This window comes from Triticum aestivum, chromosome 6A (assembly GCF_018294505.1).
Source record: "Triticum aestivum cultivar Chinese Spring chromosome 6A, IWGSC CS RefSeq v2.1, whole genome shotgun sequence".
Lineage (NCBI taxonomy): Eukaryota > Viridiplantae > Streptophyta > Magnoliopsida > Poales > Poaceae > Triticum > Triticum aestivum.
Genome location: NC_057809.1, coordinates 224,642,611 through 224,661,561, shown reverse-complemented (window position 1 = coordinate 224,661,561; position 18,951 = coordinate 224,642,611).

Sequence of the window (18,951 nt, the reverse complement as noted above, 5' to 3'; positions counted from 1 at the left end):
ACATAACGGTTCACCATACGTGCATGCTATGGGAATCACAAAGTTTAGCACAAGTGTTTCTCAAATTCACAACTACTCAACTAGCATTACTCTAATATCACCATCTCCATATCTCAAAACAATCATCAAGTATCAAACTTCTCTTAGTATTCAATGCACTTATATGAAAGTTTTTATAATTCCATGTTGTTCTAAAGGACTCTCAAAATAATATAAGTGAAGCATGAGAGATCAATTATTTCTATAAAATAAAACCACCGCCGTGCTCTAAAAGATATAAGTGAAGCACTAGAGCAAATGACAAACTACTCCGAAAGATATAAGTGAAGATCAATGAGTAGTCGAATAATTATGCAACTATGTGAAGACTCTCTAACATTTAATAATTTCAGATCTTGGTATTTTATTCAAACAGCAAGCAAAACAAAATAAAATAAAATGACGCTCCAAGCAAAACACATATCATGTGGTGAATAAAAATATAGCTCCAAGTAAAGTTACTGATGAACGAAGATGAAAGAGGGGATGCCTTCCGGGGCACCTCCAAGCTTAGGCTTTTGGTTGTCCTTGGATTTTACCTTGGGGTGCCTTGGGAATCCCCAATCTTAGGCTCTTGCCACTCCTTGTTCCATAGTCCATCGAATCTTTACCCAAAACTTGAAATCTTCACAACACAAAACTTAACAGAAAACTCGTAAGCTCCGTTAGTATAAGAAAATAAATCACCACTTAGGTACTGTTGTGAACTCATTCTAAATTCATATTGGTGTAATATCTACTATATTCCAACTTATCTATGGTTCATACCCTCCGATACTACTCATAGATTCATGAAAATAGGCAAACAACACATAGAAAACAGAATCTGTCAAAAATAGAACAGTCTATAGTAATCTATATCAAAAGTATACTTCTGGAACTCATAAAAATCCTGAGAAATTAGGAAGTCCTGGGAATTTTTTTATTAATCTATTGCATATGGAATTGGTATTTTATCGCTCTCTGGTAAAAAATGAAAATTGTTCTCGTGAGCGCAAACTTTCTATTTTTTTACAACAAGATCAAATAACAATCACCCAAGAAGATCCTAAAGGCTTTACTTGGCACAAACACTAATTAAAACATAAAACCACATCTAAACATAGGCTAGATGAATTATTTATTACTAAACAGGAGCAAAAAGCAAGGAACAAAAATAAAATTGGGTTGCCTCCCAACAAGCGCTATCGTTTAACGCCCTAGCTAGGCATGATGGTTTCAATGATGCTCACATAAAAGATAAGAATTGTAACATAAAGAGAGAATCATGAAGAATATGAGTAGCACATTTAAGTCTAACCCACTTCCTATGCATAGGGATTTTGTGAGCAAACAACTTGTGGGAACAAGAATCAACTTGCATAAGAAGGTAAAACAAGCATAACTTCAAGATTTTCAACACATAGAGAGGAAACTTGATATTATTGCAACTCCTACAAGCATATATTCCTCCCTCATAATAATTTTCAGTAGCATCATGAATGAATTTAACAATATAACTATCACATAAAGCATTCTTTTCATGATCTACAAGCATAGAAATTTTATTATTCTCCACATAAGCAAAAAATTTCTCATTTGGAATAGTGGGAGCATCATAAGAAACTCGAATACTATAAACTGTTTCCACATTAAAGGAGTAATGTTCAGAAAAAGGGTAATCATAATCATGATAAGTTTTATAAATATAATCATATCTACTTTTCATAGCATAAGTATCATCACAATAATCATCATAAGTAGCAACTTTGTTCTCATCATAATCAATTGAAACCTCTTCCAAGATAGTGGAATCATTACTAAATAAAGTCATGACCTCTCCAAATCCACTTTCATAATTGTCTAAATAAGATTCAACATCCTCCAAAATAGTGGGATCATTACTTCCTAAAGTTGACACTCTTCCAAACCCACTTTCATCAATATAACCATCATACATAGGAGGCATGCTATCATCATAATAAATTTGCTCATCAAAACTTGGGAGACTAAAGATATCATCTTCATCAAACGTAGCATCACCAAGCTTGGGACAAACATTAATTGCAGCAAATACATTCTCAAACATGTCATTCTCATCAAACATAGCATCCCCAAGCTTGGGCCTTTTCATATCATAAGCATAGTCACTCTCATCATTAATAGTATGGATAGCACCAATAGTAGTATAGCAATTATCATCATCACAATGAGTAATAGAAGCAACATCATTTGGGAGGGATACCTTTTTACCTTTGCTTCTCCGTCTTTTATTTTTTTCTTCACATCATGTGTGGGTTTATTCCTCTTTTTGGAGCTCTTTATTGATGAGATTGGTTGAATAGAAGGCTCCTCCTCGGTACCTGATTCATCATAAGAAATAGTAGGAGAATATTGGGAAGCCTCTTCCCTTTCATTAGTATTCTCTTCATCCTCTATTTGTTTTATTTTTTATGTAATTGACAATATAAGGATTTTCAATGCAATTCACCGCACAGTACATAATAATTTCTTCTAGATCAATATCGAGGAATTTCTTAAGGTTATATTCTGGAATATGCTTAGTTATATGTTTAATTTCTTCATAACCTAAAAGCAAACTAAGTTCACTATGATGTGCAAGGGAAATCAAATCATCACAATTTTTGGACACGATACGATCATGAAACAATTTGCATTTGAGATTTAAATGACCATGTTCATTGCAAAGTTCACAAGTATGGTGAAGAAATTTTAAATTTTCAGTACAAACATCTATCCTCTCTTGAAACCACTTAGTTTCCAAATACTTATGCCTCTTGCAAAATCTATCTTCCCTATTTGGTGTATACTTGCAAACTCTATGCACTCCACAAAAGTTGACATGCTTATAAGAGACATTTTCATCATGATTGGTGCAATCATCATTAGTACTATGGATATTCAAGGAGTTCATACTAACAACATTGCAATCATGCTCATCATTCAAAGATTTAGTGCCAAACATTTTATAGACTTCTTCTTCTAGCATTTGAGCACACTCTTCCTTTCCATCATTCTCACGAAAGATATTAAAAAGATGAAGTGTATGAGGAAAACTCAATTCCATTTTTTGTAGTTTTCTTTTATAAACTAAACTAGTGATAAAACAAGGAACAAAAAGATTCAATTAGATCCAAAAATTCTAAGAAATTAGCACACTGTAGTAAATTTGTTTTAGCTTATTGTGTAAAAAAACTCAAGATTTTATCATGTTCTGACTTACCAGAACAATTGAGACAATGATAGAAAACCTTTTGTTTTCAAAACAACAACATATAGACTTGCAAAATAAGCATGGTAAAGGCTATCCTTGACACTTTTATTGAAATAAAAGATACAAAACATTACTCTAAATAACATAAGAAAATACTAACAAAAGAAAATGACGCTCCAAGAAAAACTCATATCATATGGCGAATAGAAATATAGCTCCAAGTGAGGTTACTGATGATGTTGGAGACGAAAGAGGGGATGCCTTCTGGGGCATCCCCAAGCTTAGTTGCTTGGATCTTCCTTGAATATTACCTTGGGGATGCCTTGGGCATCCCCAAGCTTAGGGTCTTGTCACTCCTTATTCTCCTCATATCGATATCTCGCCCAAAACATGAAAACTTCAATCACACAAAACTTAATGGAACTTCGTGAGATAGGTTAGTATGATAAAGAGCAAACCATTCACTTTGGTATTGTCAAAGACAAGATTCATAATTGTTCTCACACAATTCCTTCTGTACCTTATCATTCCACAATTTATATTGAGTAATATAAGCCATAGAAACTAGGAAACAAGCAAACTATGTATTGAAAACAGAATCTGTCAAAAACAGAATAGTCTGTAATAATTTGGACTATAACCATACACTACTGCAGGATGCTGCTAATGTGACGCTACGATTAGAGATCCTTCAACGAAACTGTGTGCGATGCCATAATCACAAACAGTGGTGTAAAAAACCCGTCAAAAAAGGTGCAAAACATTTGTGATGGAGGATGCATCAAACATGGTTCAGATTTTAGTTGTGTGTGCGATGTAGGGAATACGGTTCAGTTCAATTAACCGTTTGCGATGAGGCGGAGCAAAAGAAACGGGCAGCCAGATGAAGGTGTGTGCGATGTACAACATACGGTTCACTCGGATGAACTATTTGTGATTAGGCAACACAAAAGAAACGGTCAGCCAGATCAAGGTGTGTGCGATGTACAACATACGGTTCACTCGGATGAACTATTTGTGATTAGGCAACACAAAAGAAATGGTCAGCCAGATCAAGGTGTTTGCGATATACGACATGCGGTTCACTCAGATGAACTGTTTGCGTTGAGACAAGAGAATAGAAACAGTTCAATATAACAAATACCATAAATATTGCAAGGTTCAAATTCAAATATTACAATGCCCAATTTCACACATTGCATACTTCGCCATTTTTGCAAAGGGATCAGCCGCTGACAAGTCATGTATGGGTTTGACACAATGACTTCCAATTACTCTATCATATGCTCTTCCAATACGAAGTTTAGCTTTTTTGGAGCCTCTTCCATTCTGCAGTACCTGCCGGCTCTGATCATACATACCATTCATCTTTCCTAATTAAATGTGTGTTCAACCTCAGTACCCTCAACACCCTTGCTCTAGTAAGAAAGAACCCGGTGAGTGTAATCTCCGGTAAGGTCCCTCGGTAGGAGTTTAAAGTAATATTTGAGATATGAAGATCCAGGCATTCGATGTGATTGTCATTATAAACATTATCCACCTCCGGGCCTATTATTATCTGCAAAAGAAGAGAACGTGGTAGTGCCTACATGCAGTTTTGAACACAACTACAGTCCTATTTGGTTTGCAGGATTTGTAAAATGCACCAACGTGCCATCTTCGATCCGACATGATTAACATGGGCATTTGATTACAATCTATAAACATGTAGCCTTCTTCACAAGAGGTTGGATTGGATGGAAAATTCCATAAGAAAACTAGTACAGATGAATCTAAAGAGAAATGCTTATGGATTATAACCATATGAATCAAGCAACCAATATGGGGTGGGGGTGTATGTCCTCAAATCCTCCAAAATTCCTTCAGAAATTGTAGTACATTGTCATTGTAAACTTGGGAAAAGGTGAAAAAATTGAACTCCCTTATGGTTAACATTTAACAGGAAAGGAACATCACCTCGATATACAGCTTCTTCAGGCACGGAAAGCATCTCAGGCAACTGACAACTTGGTCCAGGTTGGGGCCGACATATTCTAGTGCCAAGACCTTCACTGTGCCCAGAATCTGGGTGAAGCTTTGTTGGATGACATACGAACATACATCTTCAAAACTAGAAATAATTTTGATATCAAGAAGGAGAGGTATAAGGCAACTATTGTACCTGAAAGTAGTAGTATCTGACAGACACGTAGCCCACCACTGTCAATTTCAGCGCAGAAATGACATTGATTCTTGTTGGACCTTGTTGACCAACTACAAGTAATCTCTCAAGTGAAGGTGTGTCTTCAGTGACCATATTGTGGTCTACCTTTTGTGATCTCTCATTGCAGCACCAGCAACACACATAAATAGTTCAGAGAGCCCCGGAAGTGATGTGCAAGGTACTCGACCAATTCATCACCTGAAGATGAAGGAACTCGAGTGCAGTACAGCCATGGAGCAGGCGCTCCATGTCATCCTTTGGGATGCATACAGCGACGAGCTTGAGGTGCTTCAGTCGTGGTAGAAAAAGAGCGGGCGCGTCATTAATGGGGGGATGGTAGTTCTTGAACTTGGCGAGGCGCAACCTGGGCGCGAAGCGGAGCGCGGACGTTGGCAGCAAGCAGATATGCCCATCATTAAAACTGAGCTTCTCGAGCTGATCTATGGCGGGGGATCGGAACCACTCGTCAAGCTTGGCTCGACCTTGCCATTGGAGCAGAACTTGCCCGTGATAAGGCCTTTGATTGGGCCATGGTGACTGCCGAGGATCTGGGAGAATGCATCCAAGCTTTGGCGATAGCCATGGCAGAGCTCGTGGGTGTCGAGGAGGTCGACAGGGGTGAGCAGCCATAGGAGGCACCAACGCCAGGAAAGGGCGTCCTTCCTCGCCCGATATTTGATTGGGAGGAGGGATACGATGACTATCAACATATCATCGGGGAGGTTGTTGATGAAGTCTAGGCCTGCTGGAGTCGCTTGCGGTTCTTTCTTGACCTGCCTCCGCTTGTTGGCAGTCTCGTTCTCCACCTCGTCAGCGGCAATGGAAACCTCTATCTCCATATTCACGCCATGCTCCAGTGCTTCAGTAGCCCCGCCGTCGCCACTCCCTCCGATGGGGCGCTTCGGTAGCATCCTCATACACTGACGGCTTTGAGGACTCAGAGCGGCGTCGAGGATGCGGGCGGAGAGAGAGGATTGTGCGTGTGGCGAGGATGGGGGGTGCGGCCGCTCGGCCGCACCATTAATACAGACCAATGGGAGCGAGGCGGGCGGCGGTCCAAGGCTGTCTCGCTTCCCGGTGAGAACGACTGCTTAATCTCTATGAATGAAATCTATGTTTCTCGTATATGGAGGTGATAAAGAGCTCGTCGTAAAAGGTTACGTCGATGCAAGCATTGACACTGATCCGGATGACTCTAAGTCACAAACCGGATACGTGTTTTTATTAAATGGTGGAGCTATCAGTTGGTGCAGTTCCAAGCAGAGCGTCGTGGCGGGATCTACGTGTGAAGCAGAATACATAGTTGCTTCGAAAGAAGCAAATGAAGGAGTCTGGATGAAGGAGTTCTGTGACGCCCTCGATTTAATCGTACACTAATCATGCACGCAAATGTGTACGATCAAGATCAGGGACTCACGGGAAGATATCACAACACAACTCTAAAACATAAATAAGTCATACAAGCATCATAATACAAGCCAGGGGCCTCGAGGGCTCGAATACAAGTGCTCGATCATAGACGAGTCAGCGGAAGCAACAATATCTGAGTACAGACATAAGTTAAACAAGTTTGCCTTAAGAAGGCTAGCACAAACTGGGATACAGATTGAAAGAGGCGCAGGCCTCCTGCCTGGGATCCTCCAAACTACTCCTGGTCGTCGTCAGCGGGCAGTACGTAGTAGTAGGCACCTCCGGTGTAGTAGGGGTCGTCGGCGACGGTGGCGTCTGGCTCCTGGACTCTAGTATCTGGTTGCGACAACCAGAAAGAAAGGAAAGGGGGAAAAGGGGGGAGAAAGCAACCGTGAGTACTCATCCAAAGTACTCGCAAGCAAGGAACTACACTACATATGCATGGGTATATGTGTAAAGGGCCATATCAGTGGACTGAACTGCAGAATGCCAGAATAAGAGGGGAATAGCTAGTCTTATCGAAGACTACGCTTCTGGCAGCCTCCGTCTTGCAGCATGCAGAAGAGAGTAGATTGAAGTCCTCCAAGTAGCATCTCCAAGTAGCATCGCATAGCATAATCCTACCCGGCGATCCTCCCCTCGTCACCCTGTTAGAGAGCGATCACCGGGTTGTATCTGGCACTTGGAAGGGTGTGTTTTATTAAGTATCCGGTTCTAGTTGTCATAAGGTCAAGGTACAACTCCAAGTCGTCCTGTTACCGAAGATCACGACTATTCGAATAGATTAACTTCCCTGCAGGGGTGCACCACATAACCCAACACGCTTGATCCCATTTGGCCGGACACACTTTCCTGGGTCATGCCCGGCCTCGGAAGATCAACACGTCGCAGCCCCACCTAGGCACAACAGAGAGGCCAGCACGCCGGTCTAAACCTAAGCGCGCAGGGGTCTGGGCCCATCGCCCTGAGCACACCTGCACGTTGCGAGGGCGGCCGGAAGCAGACCTAGCCTAGTAGGCGTTCCAGTCCAATCCGGCGCGCGCCGCTCCGTCGCTGACGTCTGAAGTGCTTCGGCTGATACCACGACGTCGGGATACCCATAACTACTCCCGCGTAGATGGTTAGTGCGTATAGGCTCGTAGCCGACTCAGATCAAATACCAAGATCTCGTTAAGCGTGTTAAGTATCCGCGAACGCCGAACAGGGCCAGGCCCACCTGTCTCCTAGGTGGTCTCAACCTGCCCTGTCGCTCCGCCACAAAGTAACAGTCGAGGGCCGTCGGGAACCCAGGCCCACCTCTACCGGGATGGAGCCACCTGTCCTTTCAGCCCCCTCGTCAGAATCACTTGCGGGTACTCAATGAGCTGACCCGACTTTAGTCACCATCTGTATAGTATGTATGTATGTATAGTATATACCCGTGATCACTTCCCAAGTGATCACGGCCCGATAGTATAGCAAGGCAGACTGACAAGAATGTAGGGCCAATGATGATAAACTAGCATCCTATACTAAGCATTTAGGATTGCAGGTAAGGTATCAACAAATGTAGCGACAATGTCAGGCTATGCATCAGAATAGGATTAACGAAAGCAGTAACATGCTACACTACTCTAATGCAAGCAGTATAGAGAAGAGTAGGCGATATCTGGTGATCAAAGGGGGGTTTGCCTGGTTGCTCTGGCAAGAGAGAGGGGTCGTCAACTCCGTAGTCGAACTGGTCAGCAGCAGCGTCAGTCTCGTAGTCTACCGGAGAGAAGAGGGGGAAGAAATAATGAATACAGAGCAAACAAAGCATCACAAAATATAACAAGGCAATACGCGGTGTTCGGTGTGCCCTAACGCGGTAGTAGGTGATACCGGTTAAGGGGGGAAACATCCGGGAAAATATCCCCGGTGTTTCGTGTTTCCGGGCAGAGGAGCCGGAGGGGGAAAGTTGCGAGTTCGATAGGTTAGGGGTGTGCGGCGGACGAACGGACTGCGTATCCGGAATCGTCACGTCGCTCTGAGCAACTTTCATGTTGAAAATATTTTAATCCGAGTTACGGATTAAAAGATATGATTTTCTAAAGATTTTATTAATTTCTGGAATTTAATTAATTAACTAATTAACTCGAAAAATGGATTTATGACGTCAGCATGAGGTCATGCTGACGTCAACAGTCAACAGGGTTGACTTGGTCAACCTGTCATGTGGGTCCCGTTCGTCAGTGACTGTTAACTAATTACCCTAGTTTAGTTTAATTAGCAGTAGTTAATTAGGTTAATTAGCCATTAGGTTAATTAATCAGGATTAATTAAATTAATTATTTACTTAATTAATTATTTAATTAATTAATTTTATTCATTTTCATTTTTACTAATTATATTTATTTAATTCCCTTTCTTTTTCGTTCTAATCAGTACATGGGTGTGGGCCCAGTCGGTCAGTGGCACTAGGGGGGCCCAGATGTCTGTGGCCCCTGGGGCCTAACGGGCACGCGGGTACGGGCAAGGCCCAAATGGGCGCAGCGGGCGTTGCGGACGCCCGACAGAGTGCTGCGAGGCGCCGGCAGCCGGAGCGGCAAACGGGAGGAGCGGACGTCGCGGGCGGTACGGGGAGGTGGCGCACGCCGAGGACGACTCGGTCGCGGGGAGCACGACGCGCAGGGCGTGGTGAGCACGTGCTCACCGCGGGCGCGCACGTGGGCGGTCTAGCGTGCGGTGACCGTGAGCGAGGCGTGAGGCAGAGAAGGGAAGAGGCCCGGGGCCTCACCAGCGTTGATGGGGAGAGAGGGCGCCGAGGCTTGCTGGCGGCCGGCGGGGAAGAGGATGAGGACGCGAGGTCGACGAGGAGGCGGTCGAGGTGGAGGGTGATGCAGTTTCGGGTGACATCGTGGGAGCTCGCCCAAGTGGCTGTCGATTGCGGCGGCGAGGCGCGTTCGAAGGGCAACGCGGCGCCTGGCTCGGGTGCCGACGTGGATGACGACGGGGAGGGGTTTCTCCGGACGGCGTCGGCGAGGTCCAACGATGGTGCGGCGTCGAGGAGGCGGGGGCGAGGTAGCGGGCGGCGCCGGAGACGACGAGCGGCGTCGGCGCGCCGAGGTCGAGGGCAGCGGGCGTACAGATTGAGCGGGGGGGCGAGAGAGAGTGGGGGGGCTCGATCCCGATCCAGGAGTGGATCGGGGGGAGGGGAGTGGGGAACGAGGAGGAGAGTGGGCGTCGTGGGGTGGCGGCGGGTGAGGGAGACGAGGGGAGAGGTGGGGATTGTGCGGGGGAGTGGGGTGGCCGGGCTAGGGTTCGGTCGCCCCAGGGGGTGTTGTAGGTGCCAGCTGGGCCGGCCTGGTTGGCCCGATGGCCAACTGGGCCGAGGCCTAGTGGGGGGGTCCCTTTTTTTGTATATTCTTTTCTGTTTTTATTTTATTTTACTTTTCTGTTTTTATTTTATTTTTTAATAGTTTTCAGTTTTGTAAATTTATAAGACCAGTACCTAAATGGAGGTTGTAAATTAGCCCACTTCCATAATATATTTTGGAATTTTTTTTTAAATATTTAGTTCGCATTTTTATAAATTTCAAAAGGGCATTTATAATAGGTTTAGCTGATGTTTTAATTATTTTAGTGCATTGGAATAATTTATAGAAGTTTTGTTTCTTCACCATAATTATCTATGCAATATTTGACACGGTCCGAACAATTTTGTTTTAAAGTTTGAAAACTTTGTTTGTTTGCCAAAAATTCAAGTTTGAATTCGAATCGTTTCGAACTAATGCGAGATTAGCCACAGTAATCAAGGTGATGTGGCATCATTAGCGAAGGATTACTGTAGCGTAACTATCCGGGCGTCACAATTCTCCTCCACTACAATAAATCTCGTCCCGAGATTTAAGAGGGGGACTAGGGGGAAAGGTCTGGTTACGAAATCCTAACGAATCTTCTCGTCTTTGGTTGCTCTTCTTGAAGAGATCAATCCATTACACTGATGTCTTCATTCCTCTGCTTCAGGTCATCAGGATGAAGTCGGCATCCTTTCTTCGGGATCTTCATCGTATTTAAGAATAGGTAACGAGGCAGATCAGCAACGACAGAATGCTATAAGGGTAATAATCTGGGATTAACCCATGAATGAGCAAATGAGTACCTCTCGAGTTGAACAAAATAAAACACATCGAGAGTAAAGTTGGAAGGTACAATAAGAAGTTTCAAGCAGCCAGGCAATCGTTCATTGCCTAGGCAGAAGGTGAAAAGGGGTTTCAAGCAACGGAATAATTATTGTGTCCGATGCCAGAATAGATCACTAGGAAGGTGGCTCGTGAACTTTCATACGAAGCCAAGCGTGAGGATTAGCTTTAGTAACAGGGGTGCAGGAGAGTCAGGTTTCGATCCTGTGGAACTGTGGGTTATAGGCCCACCATGTGGTTGAAAGTAGGAAGGGGCCGACATTTTGCACGGTCATGATAGTAAGGTGTGTCAAAGGGTAGCCTGTCAGATATGTCGGCAACAACATCGATACCAAGGGCGAGGGACGAAGAGAACCATTTTCCTGCTCGTTGAACGAGGCGGGCCAATAGGCAAAGTTCTCGTCCATCGGTGGTTACCGGAATGTTTTCAACAATAGTAACAGGGTCTTGCTGACAGAGTTGTACCCCGAGGTGTTTACATAAGCAGGAGAACATTACTGCTTAGATCATATATACCACAAGAAAGGTTAAACAAAACAATGGAAAGGAAAAGGTGATCATCAAATCAAATAGAACAATGGAAAGGAAAACGTGTTTAAACACATAATTCAGGGATATATCCTTCCCAAGGACAAGCAGAGCATGATATCCGTGGCAGGATATAATGTAGAAAACTCTTTAGGTACGGGGAGGAATTTCATGACATTACCCATACAACGGTGTTAGGATAAATGATAAATAAAATTTAGCATCGTGCTTCAAATGTTCCTGTTGAAAATCGGAGTACCATTGACATGCTTCGAGATAGCATTGACATGGTCTTCAGGTGAAGATCAGACTTTGGAAACACGAAGGATCCATCAGGAATAACTTGTAGAATAAGTCTTACAATTTCCTCATGGATGAATGGATAACCTTGCTGAAAAGGAATCTATAATGATAGGTCCTCCAGCCGGGGGGGGGGGTGCTAGGCATGACATCATGTTACCGGGTCATCAAAGGATCAACATCATAACTCTTGGAAAGTTGTCCCAACCATCATATCTGACCGAGATTCAGATCCGATTGGTGTCATGATACCTCAGACTCAGGATGTCCGAGAAGAAAAGCTGCAACACAAATCGACGAAATGACATTGTAAGATTCTCGAGGAAATGAACTATGGGAGTGGGTTCCTGAAACAATAGTTCATCATTAAACCAAGGAGAGGATGAGGAGGTGACTGATGGACTCAGCGCTAACTCATCGAGGTATCCAAAAGATGGATCTCCACAATTATGTGGATAAGGAGATAACATTTGTCAGATCAAATGATATAATGGGTATGCTCGAGGAAAACATACATAATTAAACATTGGTTGAAACGGTGCACCCGAAATATGGGTTGGGTTGCACGGCCAACGTTAGAATGGTGATTCAATTAGCGAAGGACTTAGAATGAACTATCGCCCATTCACTTCAAAGAAATAGGGTTGCTAGAAGGAAAGAATCCAAACAACACCGTTCACTTGTTGGAATTAACACGGGGACCAAGAAAGAATGGTGATGGTGAGAAGTATTTCTATGTCAAGAATTCTCAAGAGGTGGAACAAATCTCAGAACATTCTTGACATAAAGGATGGTAATACTCCAAGGTAAAGAAGAACAATTGCTGGATAGCAAGGAACTCAAGGTATAACACCAAACATGAACAAGCTTGTGTTGGTGGGAGGGCAATAAAGTGGTCGACGATAATACAATTCATCGAGGGCAAGGATGGTATTTCTCATCATGAATTCAATTGATATCCTGGATGAGCTCAGAATGTTGATGATCACGACACCTTTGTCGCGAGAGTTCATGAAGATGTAATCGATCGGTGACGACATCAAGTCAAGTAATGATGAAGTGAAAGGTTATTGGAACCAAGGGTACGACACAAACTCGAAACCAAGCTTGTTGTTCAAGGCGAAATGATATGACGATGAGGATCGACGTAAGGTTAGTTCATCGTCGAAAATTGGTGCTCCGAGAATAAGGACCAGGTAGCACAGTTAGAATCGTCACGACAATGATATAGCCAAACAGGCTAGGAATGGCGTGATCGGGTACAAACTCGTACTTATAGAAGCTTACTGAAGAGTTGTTGAACCGTAGAGCGGACTCGGTTCAGTTATCGGTGTCTTTGAGTGTTCAATAACTCAGAGCCCGTGAAAAATTGGAATCGGTGGGAAGGTAGTACTTGATGAAGAACTCATAAAAATTATGCAGTTCCATGATAATCTCGAGATACCAGGGGGTAATACTCAACACAAGATCAAAGTAAAGGTTGGACTGGTGTATTGATCCATAGAAGACAATTGTTTTAACTTGTCCGAGAAATGAGAATCAAAGAAGAGCAATCATGGTCGGAACCACGGTTGCAAAAGGCCAGATCCTAGATATAAGATGAACTTATACCAAAGGAATAATTTATTTAAGAGAAGCTTTAATGATAAGATCTACATCGTGTCCATGGGCATGAACACAAGTTCAAGGTCGACTCCCACTTCTCCAATGCATAACCTTTCATTCACTTCTCACGTTCGATGAAGTTGCAGTGTTGAAATTTTATCTGGTGAAGCACCAGAAAAGTATGACTCGTGAAAACTTTCGGGTTCACACGGTTTAGAGAAGGCATATGTTCAACCCATAGGGGCTTCTTAGAAACATATACCACAAGTTTCAAGAGTAAATAACACAAGCCCGAAAGCAGAGCATGGTTGGCCAAGCAGAGGATACAACTTAACAAAGGCATTATGTATCAGGGGAAGAACTCACAAAGTGATCAAATGTGAAGGACACTGTCGGATAACAATCCAACAAAGGACTTGATGGTCCACAAAGGATCTGATACGAGTATCGGTACTCAACTAGAGGAAGAAGAATGCAAGGAGATCAGATTATAGAAACAACTGACTAACTCAATTGTCAAATGCAAAGGAATTATGATTTCCAAATCAAGGGATCAGAAGCAATGCTCTGATTAGGGATGGATAAGTTGAATAGCCTTAGGGTACAATCAATGACAATTGGATTGGTCGAGAACCAATTCCAGTTAAAAGAATGGAAGCTCAGCCGGAAAGGTAATTTATAAGGATCAATGATGATTGCGTGTATTCGCAAACATATTGAGTCAACAGACTCAAAATGATAATGACAAGGAATGTCAATTAAGACTACGAGACTTATGGGATTAACCATAATGCGAGCAAGCAAGAATTTCAAGAGCCAAAGGCTCCAGAGGATTTTCGGAAGATCGGATAGTATTTTGAAGACTTTTGTGAGACTCATGAACAACTGGGGATGAGTGGATACTTGACAAGTGCGGGGATTTATTTGAAGGGGTATTCATGTGGCAAAGAACTGCTAGGCAGTAGGCACGAAGTATTCTCGGAAAAATAGAGAAAACTTCGGGTATCTTGTAATAACAAGAACAAAGGGGAATGATCGTAAGAATGGCAAGTGTAAGTAGTTATCCATAAGGATTTATCGGTGGTCGGGAATAGCAAAAGTGATGGGCACAAAGTCTCGAGAGAATATCAAAGAGTATCTCCGAAATCTTCTGATGCAGTCGGTGACCATCTGGACTGAAGGGGCTCTCCGGGAGAAAGTATTTTCGAGAACCTAAAGTTAGTTTTTAGTAAAAATCGTTTAACCCGAATAGAAGAGAAATAAGAGTCCCAGAGTATAGGTCGAGGAATAAAAGATCCTAATACCACCCAATGGCGACGTGGGCCCGATGGGCCGCACAGCCATGTTAGTAAAAGTTTTGCAATGTCTAGACTCGACTTCGGCCAAGGAGTTGGAAGGGGGATTCCTACAGGCAGTCGGCTCTGATACCAACTTGTGACGCCCCCGATTCAATCGTACACTAATCATGCACGCAAATGTGTACGATCAAGATCAGGGACTCACGGGAAGATATCACAACACAACTCTACAAATAAAATAAGTCATACAAGCATCATAATACAAGCCAGGGGCCTCGAGGGCTCGAATACAAGTGCTCGATCATAGACGAGTCAGCGGAAGCAACAATATCTGAGTACAGACATAAGTTAAACAAGTTTGCCTTAAGAAGGCTAGCACAAACTGGGATACAGATCGAAAGAGGCGCAGGCCTCCTGCCTGGGATCCTCCTAAACTACTCCTGGTCGTCGTCAGCGGGCTGCACGTAGTAGTAGGCACCTCCGGTGTAGTAGGGGTCGTCGTCGACGGTGGCGTCTGGCTCCTGGACTCCAGCATCTGGTTGCGACAACCAGAAAGAAAGGAAAGGGGGAAAAAGGGGGAGAAAGCAACCGTGAGTACTCATCCAAAGTACTCGCAAGCAAGGAACTACACTACATATGCATGGGTATATGTGTAAGGAGGCCATATCAGTGGACTGAACTGCAGAATGCCAGAATAAGAGGGGGATAGCTAATCCTGTCGAAGACTACGCTTCTGGCAGCCTCCGTCTTGCAGCATGTAGAAGAGAGTAGATTGAAGTCCTCCAAGTAGCATCTCCAAGTAGCATCTCATAGCATAATCCTACCCGGCGATCCCTCCTCATCATCCCTGAGGAGAGCGATCACCGGTTGTATCTGGCACTTGGAAGGGTGTGTTTTATTAAGTATCCGGTTCTAGTTGTCATAAGGTCAAGGTACAACTCCAAGTCGTCCTGTTACCGAAGATCACGGCTATTCGAATAGATTAACTTCCCTGCAGGGGTGCACCACATAACCCAACACGCTCGATCCCATTTGGCCGGACACACTTTCCTGGGTCATGCCCGGCCTCGGAAGATCAACACGTCGCAGCCCCACCTAGGCAAAACAGAGAGGCCAGCACGCCGGTCTAAACCTAAGCGCGCAGGGGTCTGGGCCCATCGCCCTGAGCACACCTGCACGTTGCGAGGGCGGCCGGAAGCAGACCTAGCCTAGTGGCGTTCCAGTCCAATCCGGCGCGCGCCGCTCCGTCGCTGACGTCTGAAGTGCTTCGGCTGATACCACGACGTCGGGATACCCATAACTACTCCCACGTAGATGGTTAGTGCGTATAGGCTCGTAGCCGACTCAGATCAAATACCAAGATCTCGTTAAGCGTGTTAAGTATCCGCGAACGCCGAACAGGGCCAGGCCCACCTGTCTCCTAGGTGGTCTCAACCTGCCCTGTCGCTCCGCCACAAAGTAACAGTCGAGGGCCGTCGGGAACCCAGGCCCACCTCTACCGGGATGGAGCCACCTGTCCTTTCAGCCCCCTCGTCAGAATCACTTGCGGGTACTCAATGAGCTGACCCGACTTTAGTCACCATCTGTATAGTATGTATGTATGTATAGTATATACCCGTGATCACCTCCCAAGTGATCACGGCCCGATAGTATAGCAAGGCAGACTGACAAGAATGTAGGGCCAATGATGATAAACTAGCATCCTATACTAAGCATTTAGGATTGCAGGTAAGGTATCAACAGATGTAGCGACAATGTCAGGCTATGCATCAGAATAGGATTAACGAAAGCAGTAACATGCTACACTACTCTAATGCAAGCAGTATAGAGAAGAGTAGGCGATATCTGGTGATCAAAGGGGGGGCTTGCCTGGTTGCTCTGGCAAGAGAGAGGGGTCGTCAACTCCGTAGTCGAACTGGTCAGCAGCAGCGTCGGTCTCGTAGTCTACCGGAGAGAAGAGGGGGAAGAAATAATGAATACAGAGCAAACAAAGCACCACAAAATATATCAAGGCAATACGCGGTGTTCGGTGTGCCCTAACGCGGTAGTAGGTGATACCGGTTAAGGGGGGAAACATCCGGGAAAGTATTCCCGGTGTTTCGTGTTTTCGGGCAGAGGAGCCGGAGGGGGAAAGTTGCGAGTTCGATAGGTTAGGGGTGTGTGGCGGACGAACGGACTGCGTATCCGAATCGTCACGTCGCTCTGAGCAACTTTCATGTTGAAAATATTTTAATCCGAGTTACGGATTAAAAGATATGATTTTCTAAAGATTTTATTAATTTCTGGAATTTAATTAATTAACTAATTAACTCGAAAAATGGATTTATGACGTCAGCATGAGGTCATGCTGACGTCAACAGTCAACAGGGTTGACTTGGTCAACCTGTCATGTGGGTCCCGTTCGTCAGTGACTGTTAACTAATTACCCTAGTTTAGTTTAATTAGCAGTAGTTAATTAGGTTAATTAGCCATTAGGTTAATTAATCAGGATTAATTAAATTAATTATTTACTTAATTAATTATTTAATTAATTAATTTTATTCATTTTCATTTTTACTAATTATATTTATTTAATTCCCTTTCTTTTTCGTTCTAATCAGTACATGGGTGTGGGCCCAGTCGGTCAGTGGCACTAGGGGGGCCCAGATGTCTGTGGCCCCTGGGGCCTAACGGGCACGCGGGTACGGGCAAGGCCCGAATGGGCGCAGCGGGCGTTGCGGACGCCCGACAGAGTGCTGCGAGGCGCCGGCAGCCGGAGCGGCAAACGGGAGGAGCGGACGTCGCGGGCGGTACGGGGAGGTGGCGCACGCCGAGGACGACTCGGTCGCGGGGAGCACGACGCGCAGGGCGTGGTGAGCACGTGCTCACCGCGGGCGCGCACGTGGGCGGTCTAGCGTGCGGTGACCGTGAGCGAGGCGTGAGGCAGAGAAGGGAAGAGGCCCGGGGCCTCACCAGCGTTGATGGGGAGAGAGGGCGCCGAGGCTTGCTGGCGGCCGGCGGGGAAGAGGATGAGGACGCGAGGTCGGCGAGGAGGCGGTCGAGGTGGAGGGCGATGCAGTTTCGGGTGACATCGTGGGAGCTCGCCCAAGTGGCTGTCGATTGCGGCGGCGAGGCGCGTTCGAAGGGCAACGCGGCGCCGGGCTCGGGTGCCGACGTGGATGACGACGGGGAGGGGTTTCTCCGGACGGCGTCGGCGAGGTCCAACGATGGTGCGGCGTCGAGGAGGCGGGGGCGAGGTAGCGGGCGGCGCCGGAGACGACGAGCGGCGTCGGCGCGCCGAGGTCGAGGGCAGCGGGCGTACAGATTGAGCGGGGGGCGAGAGAGAGTGGGGGGGCTCGATCCCGATCCAGGAGTGGATCGGGGGGAGGGGAGTGGGGAACGAGGAGGAGAGTGGGCGTCGTGGGGTGGCGGCGGGTGAGGGAGACGAGGGGAGAGGTGGGGATTGTGCGGGGGAGTGGGGTGGCCGGGCTAGGGTTCGGTCGCCCCAGGGGGTGTTGTAGGTGCCAGCTGGGCCGGCCTGGTTGGCCCGATGGCCAACTGGGCCGAGGCCTAGTGGGGGGGTCCCTTTTTTTTGTATATTCTTTTCTGTTTTTATTTTATTTTACTTTTCTGTTTTTATTTATTTTTTAATAGTTTTCAGTTTTGTAAATTTATAAGACCAGTACCTAAATGGAGGTTGTAAATTAGCCCACTTCCATAATATATTTTGGAATTTTTTTTTAAATATTTAGTTCGCATTTTTATAAATTTCAAAAGGGCATTTATAATAGGTTTAGCTGATGTTTTAATTATTTTAGTGCATTGGAATAATTTATAGAAGTTTTGTTTCTTCACCATAATTATCTATGCAATATTTGACACGGTCCGAACAATTTTGTTTTAAAGTTTGAAAACTTTGTTTGTTTGCCAAAAATTCAAGTTTGAATTCGAATCATTTCGAACTAATGCGAGATTAGCCACAGTAATCAAGGTGATGTGGCATCATTAGCGAAGGATTACTGTAGCGTAACTATCCGGGCGTCACAAGTTCATATCCAATCTAGGTGTCATACCTAGTGCATCGGGTCTAATGAAAATCTTTTGTGACAATAATGGTGCAATTGCCTTGGCAAAGGAATCCAGATTTCACAAGAGAACCAAGCACATCAAGACATGCTTCAATTCCATCCGCGATCAAGTCAAGGAGGGAGACAT